The sequence below is a fragment of the Rhineura floridana genome, chromosome 9, assembly GCF_030035675.1.
Source record: "Rhineura floridana isolate rRhiFlo1 chromosome 9, rRhiFlo1.hap2, whole genome shotgun sequence".
Lineage (NCBI taxonomy): Eukaryota > Metazoa > Chordata > Lepidosauria > Squamata > Rhineuridae > Rhineura > Rhineura floridana.
In genome coordinates this window covers 101,154,075-101,171,133 of record NC_084488.1, presented here as the reverse complement: position 1 = coordinate 101,171,133, position 17,059 = coordinate 101,154,075, and the positions used below count along the sequence as shown (strand labels likewise).

Sequence of the window (17,059 nt, the reverse complement as noted above, 5' to 3'; positions counted from 1 at the left end):
CATTTACTCTGAGTAGGACGTAATTAAATACAACCCATTATCTACTTATTGAATGTAAGAGGCATGCAATTCAGTTGGATGCAATTTTGGTGTTCATCTTGTTTTTAAGATGGATTTGGCTACTCTTCAAGTGCTGGTAATGATCTTCAAATGTTTAATATCTGACATAGGAAAAACTATTAGGGACTATCCTTCTGTGTGTGCATCAGACTTTGTATTTTGCTGATATTCTTGTTTTTTATCAATTGTGCATCTGAGCCAAGACATGATAGAAGACATTTAATCATATAAGTTGTGGTAGACAAACATGCTTTAAACAGATGGTGTGTATGCAGCCTATTTCCTGCCCCTGCCCCCAAGAATCCCAGGGATTGTAGTTCACCACTCACAGAGCTACAATTCCCAGCACACTTAACAAATGACAGTTCCCAGGATTCTTGGGGGTGGGGGTGAGAAATATGCTTTAAATGTATGATGTGTACACAGCCATAACATGGTAAAAGTAATAGCCAGAGCCTGGGTTAAATCTGGCTTCTCAGTGATAGTGATGGTGTTTTTTCTCTCCCTTTAGTGTAAGTGAGGTGTAGAGGGAGAATGCTGTGGGTGTAGGACTTGTGGTGTAATTTGGGGCTGGGGGCTTTGTTATGATTCCTGGGTCCTCATGTGCTGGTCCATTACTATTACTATTTCAGACTAGCATACTAGTTTATTTTGCAAAGCCTGGTGCTTGCAATAAGAAGGAGTCTGGTTACAATATCTACAAAAGGGCTCTTTTGTGTGATGATGGTAGACGACATTTAAACACTTCCTGAGCTCTATAAGATGAGAGAGAACAGATGGGTAGGATATACCAGTGGTCTTCTCCAACCCGGGACCCTCCTTTTAACCCAAACATGCCTTTGGGGACTCATTTCTTATTTTTTAAATATATATTTGTGTGGTGGTAGTACCGCCGTTGCAACCCATCTTAGATCAGGCCGTGACATGGTAGTAGGTCTTGATTCACCAGTGCAAGACAAATGGCGTGGTAAATGAAAACTCGAAGGAAATGGGTAATATAGCAGAAAGGAAGCTCAAAGCAATCAGTTTAAAAACACACATTAGGGAAGTAAACACTTGAAAATTGTATGCTTTTATGGTAAGGAGTTGTAGGTAGTAATAGATTCTCTACTTCAGATCTATTTTGCAAGTTGTTCATTTGGACTAGAAAACAAATATTACAATCTTACTTTTCAAGTCAAGAAGTTTCGTTTTATTTGACCGAGTACTCAAAAATTTATAGGCAGTTGACTGTAGTAGATTAAATATTTTTTAAATGTATGGATTATAATTTTATTGCATTTTAAGTGAAATGCAATTCAAATTAAACCAATCAGAGGGAAGCAGCAGAAGAATCATCTCTGTCACTTGAGGCTCAGGTAGCCTCAGTGGCACGGAGTGCCTTCTACCAACTTCGGTTGGTGGCCCAACTACATCCCTATCTGGACAGGGATAACCTGGCTTCAGTTGTCCATGCTCTGGTAACCTCTAAATTAGATTACTGCAATGCACTCTACATGGGGCTGCCTTTGAAGATGGTTCGGAAACTGCAGCTTGTGCAAAATGCAGCGGCCAGATTGGTAACAGGAACCAGATGGTCCAAACATATAAAACCAATTCTGGCCTGCTTGCACTGGCTGCCTTTATGTTTCCAAGCTCGATTCAAGGTGCTGGTTTTGACCTATAAAGCCTTACACGGCTTGGGACCACAATACCTGGTGGAACGCCTCTCCTGATACAAACCCACCCATACACTACGTTCAAGATCAAAGGCCCTCCTCCGGGTGCCTACTCCAAGGGAAGCTCAGAGAATGGCAACAAGGGAGAGGGCCTTCTCAGTGGTGGCCCCCAAATTATAGAATGATGTTTCTGACGAGGTGCACCTGGCGCCAACACTGTTGTCTTTTCGGCGCCAGGTCAAGACTTTCCTCTTCTCCCAGGCATTTTAGCATGTGTTTTATATTGTGTTAAATTTCTAAATTGTGTTTTAAATTGTTTTTTTTAAAGATGCATTTTAAATTGTATTTGTTTTTAGTTACTGTAAACCGCCCAGAGCGCTTCGGCTATGGGGCGGTATACAAGTAAAATAAATAAATAAATAAATGATGTCAGTTTGCTAGGTAAAGAGGTCAGTAATAGATACCACACGTAAAGTAAGCTTTTGACAGTTACAAGAATCACTCATATACATCATGATAGCTGAATAGATGCTCTCAAAAATATGTCATCTTTTTGCCCAAAGGTGGATAGAAAAGGGCAAGTCTTCTGTCCATTTTACAGATGATGTTAAAAAGGTAAATGACCCCAGTCTCTCTTTGAGCATATCTCTACAAACTTTTTCTAGGATTAGTTTTTTAAGAATAGCTTACAACTTTAAGGAAATCTGTTTATTGATATTCTGCACTTTAATTGTGTTGCTGCTTTGCATTACTTTGTATATAATGACAAATTTAAACCGGAGAATTTTTAAAGCTCTTTGGCCCCAATCTTAAAAGCAGCAGAAGTGTTCTGGCAGCCCCATCCCATACACGGACCCCCAAAGCATCCTAGGGTAGATAATGAAATCTCTCCACCACATTACTTTCCTCTGCCTCCTGAAAGAGCACACCTTAAGAATTGTCAGGCTAATATGTTTGTCATGTTGCTCTTTTATTCTGAGAACCCAGCCTCAAGACCCACTCGGGTCCTCTACTGTGCAATACCTTCCTGGGTTCTTTTGGGAGGAAGAGTGGGATGTAAATTTTGTTAAAACTAATTAGCTAATTAAAAGTCTCCTTATAGCAAATGCAATTTGTGCATCGTATTTATATTTTGTGTATGTAGAGGACAAGTCCCCAGTGGATTGTAATCATACTCAACAAGTGTGAACTTTGGCTACACATGCTTCCCCTCCCCCCCCCCCAAAAGTGGATGAAGTTAATTTTTAGTATGTATTCCTTTGTATGGCTTGCTGGAATTAATGCACTTCATGCTGGTATGCTGATCAATTGCTTCTCTGATAATAGAAAGAAACTATGTTGTGTTATGGGTATATCAGAACAGGGTGTACAACACAGCACTCTTCTCTTCCTGGTAAACCCAAGTGCTAGCTCATTAAACACTGATAAAGAAATGCACAAACAAAGGAGCAGAGCTGTTTATGTGGCCTTTACAAAGGTCCTGCTGTCTTGTTGTGACCTTCTTGGGTTTGGGGGAAGTCATGCATGCAATTCATTCTAGGCTGTGAGAGCAAGCTATTTTTAGGGCCTTGTTGTTGGGAGCTGGCATTGCCACACTGCTGTATGCAAAGGAAGCTTAACAGTACTTCTGAAGTGCATTTTAAGACAGTTACTAAATAGAAGTTAGTTTCTAACAGATTTCTTTTTAGCAAGAGCACCTATTAAAGCAAAGGTTGTATTCAGCAAGCATGTAAAGTTTGTTTCATAAAACCCATCTGTGTCGTTCTGATAGCTTTAGAAGAATTGGTAGCTGCCTGGTTGAAGCGGAAAGAATAATTTCAGGGTTTAGACTCAGGGTGACATGAGCTCAAATGAGTGGAGAAAGCAAGAGACTTTGATCTGAACTAATTGCAAGTTATGAAACTTTATAAAATATTTTGCCATTTTTAATATCATGATTGATTGATTTATATCCCGCCCTTCCTCCCAGCAGGAGCCCATAACAAGCATAACATGGTTGCCATAACAACCTGCTATCTTCAACCCAGTTTATGGTATTGGAAAGAGTCTGGATTGTAGGGAAGACCCATGGAATCAGATTTAATTTAGGGAAGCCTTTCCCAATCTGGTGCCCTCCAGTTGTGTTGGATGACAATTACCATCATATCTGGCCATTGGTTTTTTTTGCTGCGGCTGGTGGATATTGCAATCCAATATGCCTGGAAGGTACCTTGCTCAAGGAGGCTGCTTTAGGGACAAAGTGCTGAGATGGAAGAAGTATAGTATGGCAAAATATAGGTCATCACTGAGGAAAAGTGAGGCTTCGAATCTATATATTATAATGGAAGTAAAAAGGGAAAGGGAACAAAATGGCTACTGAACTTAAAGGGTAGTTTTAGAATACAGTGACATCAAAAGGTCATCCGCTAATACATAATATCTTTATAGGAGGCTTTTATTTATTTGTTTGGACAATTTATACCCCACCTACTAAACAAATTTCTCTAAGTGCTTATAATATATATTTAAGATACAGTAATTTAAACAAATACAAGGGAGGGAAAAGAGAGCCAGTGTGGTGTAGTGGTTAAGGTGTTGTACTATCACCTGGGAGACCAGGATTCGAATTCCCACACAGCCACGAAGCTCACTGGGTGACCTTGGGCCAGTCACTGCCTCTCAGCCGGCAGAGGGAGGCAATGGTAAACCACCTCTGAAGACCACTTACCGTGAAAACCCTATTCATAGGGTCACCATAAGTCGGAATCGACTTGAAGGCAGTCCATTTCCATTTTTCAAGGGAGGGAAAAAGTATCAGCAAGTTCAACGCCCCCCCCCCCGGCCAGTCCTCAGATATTCTAGTTGTCATTCTGCTTCTGAATCTCTGGACCCGGTCTTGAACGAAATTACCCAGGCTTAGATGTTAGTTTCTTGCAGCACAAACTTCCTCACACTGTTGTGCCTTGCAGTTCTGCCTTTGGTGGCAGATGGAAAAAACAGGAAACTGCCTTATGCTGCGTCAGACCATTGATCCATCTAGCTCAATATTGCCTACAGGAACTGGCAATGGTTCTCAGGTTTCAGGCAGGAGGTCTCTCTCGGCTTTGCCTGGTGATGCTAGGGATTGAATATGGCTCCTTTTGCACTTGCAGCCTAATTTGCCCTGTGCAACCAGCTCTGTACTAACTCCCAGGCAGAATAGAAGCCAAGATGCTGGGGAACACATGAAATGATTGAACTTTTCTTCCTGGCATACCTTTGGCATACAGAGAAACACGTGCCCAGTCTTCTCCTGATTGCAGATTACATGGATTTTCAAGAGGAAAGCAGCAATTTCCATGTGCTCTTTCCTCTCCTTAGTACTACTTGTTTATCTTTTATCTGTAATGCAAAATGTAGCTCGAGAAGCCACCCTAACTGAACTTGTTTCCAACTGTTCTATCTTTTATTCATATAAAAGCAAGAACATTAACAAAAAAAGCAGGTGGCTAATTGCAAAACGTCAAAAACAAGCCTTTAGGCAAGTTCCACTCAAGTACTTTCAATTAAATGAACATGAAGAAGAATTAGACTTTGTTTTTCTTGTTCTCGTATTGAACCTGGAGGGCTGGCCACTCCACTCAATGTCACCACCATTTTGGTGAGCTATTTTTAGCTGAAACTGCATTCTCATTATTCATTTGCCGATGGTTATCTTTAAGGGCATTGTGAGAAGAGACGTAGTGTTGAAAGGTTTGTTTGTTTTTCTTGGTTGAGTGCCAGGAGATAATATGGGTTCCTAACATTTTTAAAAAATAAAAAAGCTTCCATGTTATCCTACTATCCATATAAGGAAATGCATGACAGAAGATTATCTTTTGTTTGCTTAAAATAGTGGGAAAATTGGTATTTCCTTGACCAAATAAAATGTTTTTCATAGTTGGCTTCTGAACTTTGGGAATGCAGCAAAACCTTGTCAGATTACGCCTTAAATGGATTCATGCAGTATGGCCTAAATTATTTTGTCTGGTTTCTGAAGAAATCCTTTATTTTAAAGCTTGCTGTATTAATTAATTTGATTTGCTGAAGCGTCTATTCTAGGCAACAACCTAATATTCTGTTGCATTGTACAGGCAGTGTATGATGTCAGTGTAATTGGCTGCTAAGCAGGAGTGAATCTTGCCCATTATGACAAAATCTTGCCTTTATACATTGGACTCTTTATGTATTTGTATTGTGTAATCCTGATACACCTGTTTCTATCTTCTATCTGTGTTGACTGGTCTTTTGTACTTTATTTGAAAGCAACAACAGTGTGACATCTTCCTTTTTCTACCCACCTACCTAAGTGTCCACTTCAGAAAGTGGGGGAATATGAGGAAGGAAAACCAAAATGCTAGAAAAATAAGTGTTTATTTGTAATCCAAGCCCAACACGTTTCAGCCTGTGTATATTTAGGCCTTCATCAGGGGAGTAAAGGCTGTCAAGAAGTTTCCAGATGCTTTGCTGTTAAGGCACTTAACTTGGTAGTGTTGCTTAGGAGTTGGACTGTTCACCCAGTCCTTCACTTAACTGCATTGTTGCATTTCTTTGTACCCTTCACACCTCTATACTGGTTTAAAATTGTTAGAACTGCATTAAACTGTGGATATGTCATACAAACATTTATTCCTATTTCCCATGCATATTTGTTTTACAGTTGCGTCATATTGGCCTGGATCCCAAGTTAACTTAAGGAAATTAATCATGGAAGGAAAGTTTCCTGTTCCTTCCTTCCCTTTGCAGCTGCCTGCACCCTCTACAAAGGCTTTCTGGAGAGCTGGGCCCTGAATGATGTGGGGTGGGACATGGTGGGTACTGTGGGAGTGGAGAATTGCCCAAAATTGGGAGAAGAGGTTGAGGAAACATTCCTTATGTGAACATAAGTTCCTTAAATTAAGTTTTCTTTGGATTCATTGTATTGTACTGATGATTTGAAGACAATCCAGAGCGAGCCTGTAGCTGGAATTATTTTGTCATATCTACCAGTTTCTTCCTGTTAGTCAAGTTGTTACAATCACTCTTTCAAGAACTGTTTAGTGACTCACCATTTCTGTTAGGCTTGGCTACCTTAAATAATTGTGTTCTCTACAGGTACTGCACCTGGCTTAGTTGTTGTTTTCTAGATATTTTATGAATGTGAATTTAAGCTTAGTGAGAGCCCATGACTTTATTACATAACGTTCTATGCATGTTATGCTTAAGTGCTAAAGCTAATACTCTTTACATGAAACCCAAATCTATTTTAAACATATGGTTTCTTCGTTTATATAGCCTCTTTGTTCTATGTCGGTTGCAGATGAGGGTTGAGGGAATTAGCCTTTCCCATTTTCTATCATATGCTTGGCAGCTCTTCTGCGATATATATAATTCATTAGTGGCTCATGGTAGGTAGAGAAAAGGGAACACTTTTTCTTTAAAATCAGTAGAATATAGAAGGGTGATTCAAATATGTGAGATAAAAGTCTTTTGGGAACTGCTGTTCAAGGACATGATGGTCAAAGTGTATTTTATGGGACAGTAAAAGAGTATTTTACATTTTTTACTACTTACATTATAGTTAGCAACCTACAACATAACAAAACAATAAATTGCATAAAACAAGAAATTAATATGAAATATAAGAAAAGTTAAAATAAAACAATAACTACAGCTAAATGGAGAAAATAACAATTAAGTCCTGAGGCACAGTTTATCTGAGATAAATGTAAGCAGGCTAATGCATTATTATAATATCCATGATCAATAATCACAAAAAGGTGAGAACTTAGATGGTGCTGTGATGTGTGAATCTCAGCCATCTACATGAGTCAGAGGCATTCACATTCAGTAAAGCAAGGCTGGGGAACCACCGGCCTGTGAGCCAAATTGGGCCCAGCACAGGTCCCAATGTGGCCTGCAAGGTTGGTTCCTCTAAACTATGCCCACCTGTCCCCACCTTATGTCATATATGATGTCTGGTGTGCTGCAGTAGAGAGACATGAGGAGGAAACAGTAGGCAGCTTTAAAGTTTGCTCCCAGCTGTTGGTTTTTTTTGTTGCAAGTGTGGCTTGCTGTCGGTGTCAATCACTAGCAGCGTAGTGCATCTGATCCCTCCAGGGCTTGCTGTCACTACTGATCACGACCGAGGACAAGTCTTGCTTGCTAGGAATAATGGGAACAATTTAAGGCACAGGAGCAAGACTAAACAGCTATATGTATCCTAATTCTGACCTTCCATGTCATTGGTAGATGAGGTCAGGGTATTAACCATTGGTATAGTAATTCTGCTTGCTGCCTTTGGGCTGATGTTACTTCTGGGACTGAGTTCCAGGAGTAACAAAGAGTAGCAAGCTTTGGTTTTAAAATTAGGAAGTAGTCTTTGGAAATTTGGTTTCTGACTCCATCTCTTGTGGATGACAAGGCAGTTTGTAGAATTTTGTAGTCCTGTTGTCCTTCCTTCCCACATGGTGTTTTTGTTGTTTGTTTTGCTAATGGAAGTAGTATCCTTGTACATCAAGGTTGAACCAAAATGCTTGACTGGCGCTCAAGGGGCGGTGCTAAACAGCAAAGAGAGATGTGATCCAGCAGAGAATGTTGGATACAACTATCAAGTTTTTTTTATTTATTATTATTTATTTATTTAGTTGCATTTCTAAACCGCCCTATAGCTAGCAGCTCCCAGGGCGGTGTACAACATGATAAAACCACAATATTTAAAATACAGCAAGTGTGTATTGCGCAAACAATATAAAACATTATATAAACAAAGTAAAAGAAAACTAGAAATAAAATAAGTAAGATTAAAAGCATAAAATACATTAAAATGCCTGGGTGAAGAGGTGGGTTTTTACCTGGTGCCGGAAAGATGACAGGGAAGGCGCCAGGCGTATCTCATCTGGGAGGGCATTCCATAATTCGGGGGCCACCACCGAAAAGGCCCTAGATCTTGTTACTGTTCTCCGGGCCTCTGTATGGGTTGGGACCCGGAGAAGGGCCTTAGACGTCGAGCGGAGTGAACGGGTAGGAACATAGCGACAGAGGCGTTCCATCAGATATTGCGGTCCAGTGCCGTTAAGGGCTTTATAGGTAAGGACCAACACTTTGAATCTGGCCCGGAAACATATTGGAAGCCAGTGCAGTTGAGCCAGAATAGGTGTTATGTGGTCGAATTTCTTCGTCCCAGTAAGAACTCTGGCCGCAGCATTCTGCACTAGCTGAAGTTTCCGAATCGTTTTCAAAGGTAACCCTACGTAGAGAGCATTACAGTAATCCAATCTAGAGGTTACCAGAGCATGAATAACTGAGGCTAGGTTCTCCCTGTCCACATAGGGTCGTAGTTGGGCTACCAGCCGAAGCTGGTAGAACGCATTTTGTGCCACCGAGGCTACCTGGGCCTCAAGTGACAGAAGCGGATCTAATAAGATCCCCAAACTACGGACCTGTTCCTTTAGGGGGAGTGTAACCCCATCTAGGACAGGTCTGACATCAACCATCTGAGCAGAGGGCCCTCCAACTAACAGCATCTCGGTCTTGTCAGGATTGAGTTTTAGTTTGTTCGCTCTCATCCAGTCCATTATCGTGGCCAGGCAGCGGTTCAGTACAGCAACAGCCTCACCTGAAGAAGATGAAAAGGAGAAATAGAGCTGCGTATCATCAGCATATTGCTGGAAACGCACTCCATAACTCCTGATGACCTCACCCAGCGGCTTCATATAGATATTAAAAAGCATGGGGGACAGAACTGAGCCCTGCGGGACCCCATACTGGAGCACCCAGGGACTCGAGTACTGTTCCCCAAGCATCACCTTCTGGAGACGATTCCCAAGATAGGAGCACAGCCACCGCCAAGCAGTGCCTCCAACTCCTAAATCTGCGAGTCGCCCCAGAAGGATACCATGGTCGATGGTATCAAAAGCCGCCGAGAGATCAAGGAGAACCAACAGAGTTACACTCCCTCTGTCTTTCTCCCAACAGAGGTCATCATACAGGGCGACCAAGGCTGTTTCTGTACCAAACCCTGGCCGAAAGCCGGATTGAAATGGATCCAGATAATCAGTTTCATCCAAGAGAGCCTGGAGTTGCCGAGCGACCACACGCTCTAGAACCTTGCCCAGAAATGGAACATTTGCTACCGGCCTATAGTTGTTAAAGTTATCAGGGTCCAAGGAGGGCTTTTTTAGGAGCGGTCTCACTATCGCCTGTTTCAGGCAAGGTGGGACCACTCCCTCTCGTAACGAGGCATTAATCACCTCCTTGGCCCAGCCGGCTGTTCCATTTCTGCTAGCTTTTATTAGCCACGAGGGGCAAGGGTCCAGAGCGGAAGTGGTCGCCCGTATCTGTCCAAGCACCTTGTCCACATCCTCAAGCTGTACCAACTGAAACTCATCCAATAAAACAGGACAAGACTGTGTTCTGGACACCTCATTAGATTCAACTGTTACAATATTGGAGTCAAGGTCCCGACGGATGTTTATGATCTTGTCTTGAAAATGCCTCGCAAACTCATTACAGCGGGCCATTGATGGTAATATTGCGTCCGGAGAACCAGAGTGTAAAAGTCTCCGGACAACCTTATAAAGTTCCGCTGGGCGGTTACAAGATGACTGAATGGAGGTAGCGAAGTATTGCTTCTTCGCCATCCTCATCGCCTTCACATAGCGTTTCGTGGAGGCCTTCACAAGTGCATAATTACAGCCGTCGGGAGTTCGTCTCCATTTACCCTCCAGCCATCTCCTTTCTTGCTTCATCACTCTTAGCTCCTCGGTAAATCAAGGAGCCAATTGAGCTCTGCAATGGAGAGGGCGCACCGGGGCGATTGTGTCAACTGCCCGGGTCATTTCCGTATTCCACAGAGTGACCAGGGTTTCAACAGGATCGTCAGTTTTATCAGCCGGAAAATCCCCCAGAGCCCTCTGAAATCCTTCAGGATTCATTAGTCTCCGGGGACGGACCATCTTAATTGGTCCTCCACCCTTGCAGAGGGGAGAGGACGATGTGAGTCTAAATCTCAAGAGGCGATGATCTGTCCATGACAAAGGAATAGATGTAAGATTCCTCACTCCCAGATCACCTTCCCCCATTCCAGTGGCAAAAATCAAGTCTAGAGTATGTCCTGACACGTGCGTTGGGCCAGTAACAAATTGAGACAGCCCCATGGCTGTCATGGAAGTCATGAAGTCCTGAGCTGTTCCAGACAAGGCGGTCTCGGCATGAATGTTGAGATCCCCCAATACCAAAAGTTTGGGAGATCGCAACACCAAGTCCGAGACCACCTCTGTCAGCTCAGTTAGGGAAGCTGTTGGGCAGCAGGGTGGATGGTACACCAACAGTATTCCCAGTCTGCCTCGCTGGCCCAACGTAATGTGCAGACACTCCAGGCCATTAGCCACTTGGATGGGGTGCCTAACAAGAGAGATGGAACTTCTATAGACCACAGCGATTCCCCCTCCCCGACTGTCGGATCTACCCAGATGCTGAACCGAATACCCAGGTGGGCACAGCTGGGAGAGATTAATACCTCCCAGATCGCTCACCCAGGTTTCGGTAATGCATGCCAGATCGGCCGCCTCATCCACGATTAAATCATAGATGAGGGAGGTTTTATTATTTACCGATCTGGCATTAAAAAGCAGCAACTGGAGATCCGAGAGTTGGCTGGTAGAACTACCAGCAATCCTGTGGATGTGAGGAGGACCGGAACACGGCACAGCCACCAGTTGTCTGGGCCGAGTTCCCCTTAACTGGCGTGTCCTCCTCACAGCGCCATACCTCCCATTACCCGTCACTGCGCTGATTGGGGCCCCCTCTGGTCCTCCCTCCCAACACCCTATCCTCTCCCCCAGGCACATAATAAAAATAAAATAAATAAAAAAACTCATACTCCATACACAATCACACACTCATTCATACAACCATTCATACACCCAAATAGCACAGCAATAACAGCAGGGTCCCAATAGCCACAAATCGCAACAGTGGCAGCTGTAATGTCAGGAGCTCAGAAGCGATGAAGCGGCAATGCCCCCCACCAGGCAACAACAACGACTTTTGCAATCCAGAATTTTTTTCCTGTGTATCTAACATTCCTAGGGATCTTTGGAGACATCTCTTGAACTGCACACTTCTTCCCCAAGTAAATTCCTTGGTTGCTTGTGGAAGCATGACTGTCCTATTCAGTCTTTTGGTTAACATAGTACAGATGGTTTTGTGGCTTCTGCATCTGTGATAGACATTTCAGAGTTCTGGAGAAGATAGCGTAAGCTAAGCTAGTGAGGTTGTGGTAATCATTTCCAGCTTTAGCAGTGTGGTGCAGAAACTCTGAGTGACCTTCACAGTCTTTTCTCTTTGTGGTATATATTTATGTATTCCCAAGTTTTGTTAAGTGACATGCTGGTATCTAACCAGAAGACACATTTCCTTTTTTGGTATTTTGTAAAATTGCATCTCAACTGAACTTGAGGAAGAAATAGTAGATGTTCGCAATTTTTTAAAAAAAGAATGGAGTACTAGGTCTTTTCAACAGAATTGTGCTTTTGGGGTGGGGAGTATCGCCTTACGACTCTCATAAAAACCTATCAAGGAAAATAAGTGCTTTCTGATAAGTGCATTATCTGGTGCAGACTGATAATGTGCAAACTGAGGGCCTTTTGGCCATAAGGCGGGATATAAATTTAATAAATAAATAAATAAATAAATAATTACAATGTTGCTTGAAGGCAGACTGGCACAAATTGGGTGGTGGTGGAATCTTACTAAATAATATTGTCTACATTATAATGAACTGAGATCTTTCAAACAGGAGTTCTCAGAAGCATACTTTTTTAAAAAAAGGGTTGCAAATTGGAATAAGATCTTCCAGCACCTGTGGCTTTTTAGACTGTCCAATTTCCCCATAGGAGTATTCCCCTTCCAGTTTGAACTTTTAAATCAAATGCTGATCATGGCAAGATTTAGTGTCATGAACTTGTTTTGATACTTGACCTGGTAATGCTGCTGCTGTCTTAAGAGCTTAATAAATAAATAACTTAGGTCATCTCCTAACACTCCGCAGAAGTAAATAGCTGCCTATCATAAACATTACACCAAACGTTCTGTTGTCATTTAAAGCTGTTATCTGTAAATATTTTCTTCTTGAATTGATTTAGCCAAATGTAGCTCATGTGAATCTGTGTCTGCTTGTCAGTTCAGTAATAGATGTAATATACTCATGTGATTTTGCATTAATAGTTACATAATAATTATGTTGTGGCATCTACCCTTTGGAATCCCTCCCCTTAAATATAAGACAGGCACCATCTCTGTTATCTTTTTGGCATCCACTGAAGACCTTCCTCTTTCAACAGGCCTTTTAAGCAGAGACTTTATCCCAGTCTGTGTGTGTGTTGCAATTGCTTTTCAAGATGTTTCTAAAGCTTTTTTAAAAATGATATTTTTAAATATGTTTTGCTTTAATATGTTTTAAAGTCTATTTTTAAGATTTTTTTTTTGCTACGGGGGGTGCCTGCTAGGAGGAAGGGCGGACTATAAATTTATTTATTTAATTAATACTACTACTACTAATAATAATATACATGTGTACTCTGGGTTTTTTCCTTAATTTTAAAGAACACATGTTCTTATGTGTTTGATTTCCTTAATGGATGTTAAGTTTAGAGCAGAGACTATGTGATTTTATTGCGTGGACTTCCAATGGTGTTCTTCAATTATAGTGCTAAAGCCTCTTTAAGGAGAGATTGAGGTGCTAGTAGCACAATAGTGAATAGCAAACTGGCTTTTTTTAGTTCTTCAAAGCTATAATGCATATGCGGGGAACCTTTGGCTGTCCACATGTTGTTGAATGACAACTCGCATCAGCCCCAGCAAGCATGGGCAATGGGCAGGGATTATGGGAGTTGTCATTCAGCGACATCTGGAGGAGCAAAGGTTCCCCTACCTACTATAGTGTTTAGTGACGAACACCATATTTTCATATATGAAGTAACCTGCAAATAAGAACTCTGCCGTAGCACTGAAAGGGCATTTACGTGAATCGTGGGAGAGCTATGTTTAAGATGAGTTAGTAGTAACAGGGTTATGGCCTTCATTTACTCCTTGTGGACTTCCAGGGGTATCTGTTGGTTTGTGCTGAAAATGGGACTAAATAGCCTGTTATAGAGCAAGTATTCATTTTGGCTCAGGCTAGCAGTATGAATCAGGAATCAGCCAAACATCAATCTAGGTCTGAAGACTGAACTGATTGACACAGGAAACAATGAAAGCTACAGGGAAAGATGAACCATGTAATTAACTTTATTGGTGCGAGATTGGAGGCTACACTGCAGCTGTGGCACTCCATGGGGGAGGGGGCTGCCCTTGAAGACAATACGGGAACTTCAGTTGGTTCAGGATGTGGTGGCCAGACTTTTGTGTGGGGGTGGCAAGACAGACCATATTATGCCAATTCTGTGTCAGCTTCATTGGTTTCCAGTTTATTTCTGGGCTCAGTCTAAAGCAGAGATCCGTATTCAATCATGGGCAATCTTCTGGTGGGCGGTGCATGAGACCAAGAGACAAAACGGAGAGCAACAGATGTGACTGCTACCTTTGTACAATAGACTACGTTCCACCCATGCAAAAGTCTTATGTTTCTCCACTTCCACACATCTCTCTGTCCAGGCAAGCAAGAGGCATTAGCCCAATTCAAGGACCCCTTCCAGCAGGGCAAAAGCACTCGAGGGTGTGGAAAGTGATAAGGAAAAGTAGTCTGGGAAGAGCCCCAAAGGCTGGATAGGGAGGCCTGGAGGGCCACGTTCAGGCCTTGTGCGCAAAAGTCCCAGCCTCTGATCTTTGGCCTTTTTCAAACCCTAAATGGTCTGGGGCCTGTATATCTCAGGAATTGCCTCATTGCCATAAGAGCCTGCTTGAGATTTATGCTCAGTTTCTGAAGCGTTCTGTGTTGTCCCTTCCCCAGTGGAAATGCAACTAGTGAGAAGCGAAGAGAGAACCTTCTCAGTTGTGGTGCCTAGTATGAAATAGTCTCTCAAGTGAATATGGGTTCTTAAGACTGTTCTTTTGGGTGGGCGCTTGTCTAGCTGAAAATGAAATGGACAGCCTTCAAGTCGATCATGACTTGTGGCGACCCTAGGAATAGGGTTTTCATGGTAAGCAGTATTCAGAGGGGGTTTACCATTGCCTCCCTCTGAGGCTAGTCCTCCCTAGCTGGCTAGGGCCTGTTCAGCGTGCCGCAGCTGCACAAGCCAGCCCCTTCCTTGTCCGCAACTGCCAGCTGGGGGGCAACTGGGTTCCTTGGGACTATGCAGCTTGCCCACGGCTGCACAGGTGGCAGGGCACGTAACCCCTGAGCCACTCACTGTGGGGGTGATCTTTAGTGCCCCTTGACACCCAGGAGACACAAGTGGGGATTTGAACTCGCAGACTCTGGACTCCTGCCAGGCTCTCCTCCCCACTGTGCTATACCAGCTGTATTTGTTTAGCTGACCCTTTATGTTTTTAGTCTGCTGCTGTTGGCATGGTTTTTATGATACTGTTTTACTGTTTTATTCTATTGATTTTTAAAATTGTGATTTATATTTTGATTGTAAACAATCATGAGTTTGATTTTTGTCATGTAAAGGTAGGATATAAATGTCCAAATAAATAAAAATTGAAGTCTAGGTTAGGTTTATGGTTTATCAAGCTAAAAATTATATTTTATAAATATACTTTTTCCACCTTCCTGCAGGTAACAGAGTTTCCTTAATTTTGAGTTGTTCAAACAGCAATGTTATGCAAATGGGAGCTGCCAATCTGATAAGATGGTCAGCATCTTGCCGAAAATGTTTTCTCAGGCAGCACATCTCAATGTGAACAGAGAAAAACGGCACTAAAAATAATTTAATGTGGTAGAATTTGACCTTCTCAAAAAATAAAACCAATCAGATAGAGCTAAGCTTCTGAGTGTTAACTGCTTTCATTTTCCCTGCATTCTGTAATGCAGAAGGAGTAAAGAACAAAACACATACTTGACAAATGGGGGTTTGAGAGCTCCCTGTGTCTGCCAGTTTGACTCTTTTAGGCAAATTCCCCTCCCTTCACAACCACTGCAGCTAAATTCTCTTCCAAGGAAACCTTTTTGCCACTAGCTTGCACACAGCAACAATTTGGTTTTAAATATCCATCACAGTTCAGCTTCTTTAGTCTGTGTGTGAAATTCTAGCACACAGCTGGAAGGATATTAGTACTATTTCTTAACTATCTTTGTTTCTTGTCATCCTGAACAAACATCTTCCTCTGTGCCAGAAGGTTGCTGCTACTAGAAACAAGAATTAGTGGAGCTGAAGAAGGTTCTGTAGATTTTCTATCCTTCACATGTTGGGTCATACATAATTTTGTCTTTAGACACAGTAACACAGTATCACAGTTTGGAAAGTGCACTTTTTGACAGCATACCTAGCTTCTGTAGAATGTGTCAAATAACTTCAAATAAACATTTAAGTAAAATATGCCCAACAGGGAGAGGGAAGGAGCTGGGATATTGGTCTCTTTGAGTTTCAAATAATGATTTAAAAATGCACTGAGTTTTACTTTCCATAAATGTTTGGAAAGTTTAGGTGACATGCCATCAGGATATCTTGACCACTTTGAGGTGTGGTCAGTTGCATCAAGATTAATATAGCTCAAGTATCATGAAGTCCTTGAACGTCATAGCCACTTTCAGCATAAACGGGTTGGTATTTTGCACGTTTGAGTGTGACACCTAGCTTGGTAAGTGGTACCAAGCTGCAGTTGCTCCCAAGCTGCAAGTTAGCAATTCTCCAGCTGCACATATATGAAAAGCGATAAAGAAACATATCTTTCTCATGCCTTTCCTTTTGGTTTTTTTTAAAATAACTTGGGGAAAAGCTTCTAACATGTACTGGATTTTAAGCATTTTCTTCCCCTTAGCTTCCCCGGTGTGTAATTTACTGAAGGACATCCTGTACATTTATACCCATATGCCAAACTAATGATATGCTCCACATCTTTTTATTGCAATAATCCATCTAGATGCTAACTAACTCCAGGCCATTCCCATGAAACCTTCCATTGCAAACCAAGATTACTTTTCCATTTTGGTTATGTACTTCAGACATGGAAGGCATTATTGAGTCCTTGGTGCTCCCTCCCCACTTTTTCTGTAAGAAGCACTTAATTTCCTTGCAGAAAGAAATGGATTGCCATGAATCGGCCAAACGTTACTGCAATAAACAAACTATCAATTTTAGAAATGGTAAATGTAAGCTCCCTAATGCTGACTTTTGGATTGATAGCAACACTAACTACTACTTTGCTATCCATGAAGAATAAAGCTCTGGTCAAATTTCAGTGGTATGCATTCATACAAA

At 42.0% G+C, this 17,059-nt stretch overlaps 1 protein-coding gene across 10 annotated transcripts in view; it reads left to right on the top strand.

Moving 5' to 3' along the window:
- The window catches only part of PDLIM5 (PDZ and LIM domain 5), a 186,392-nt gene that overhangs the window by 6,577 nt on the left and 162,756 nt on the right, over positions 1-17,059 (top strand). The window lies entirely within an intron of this gene.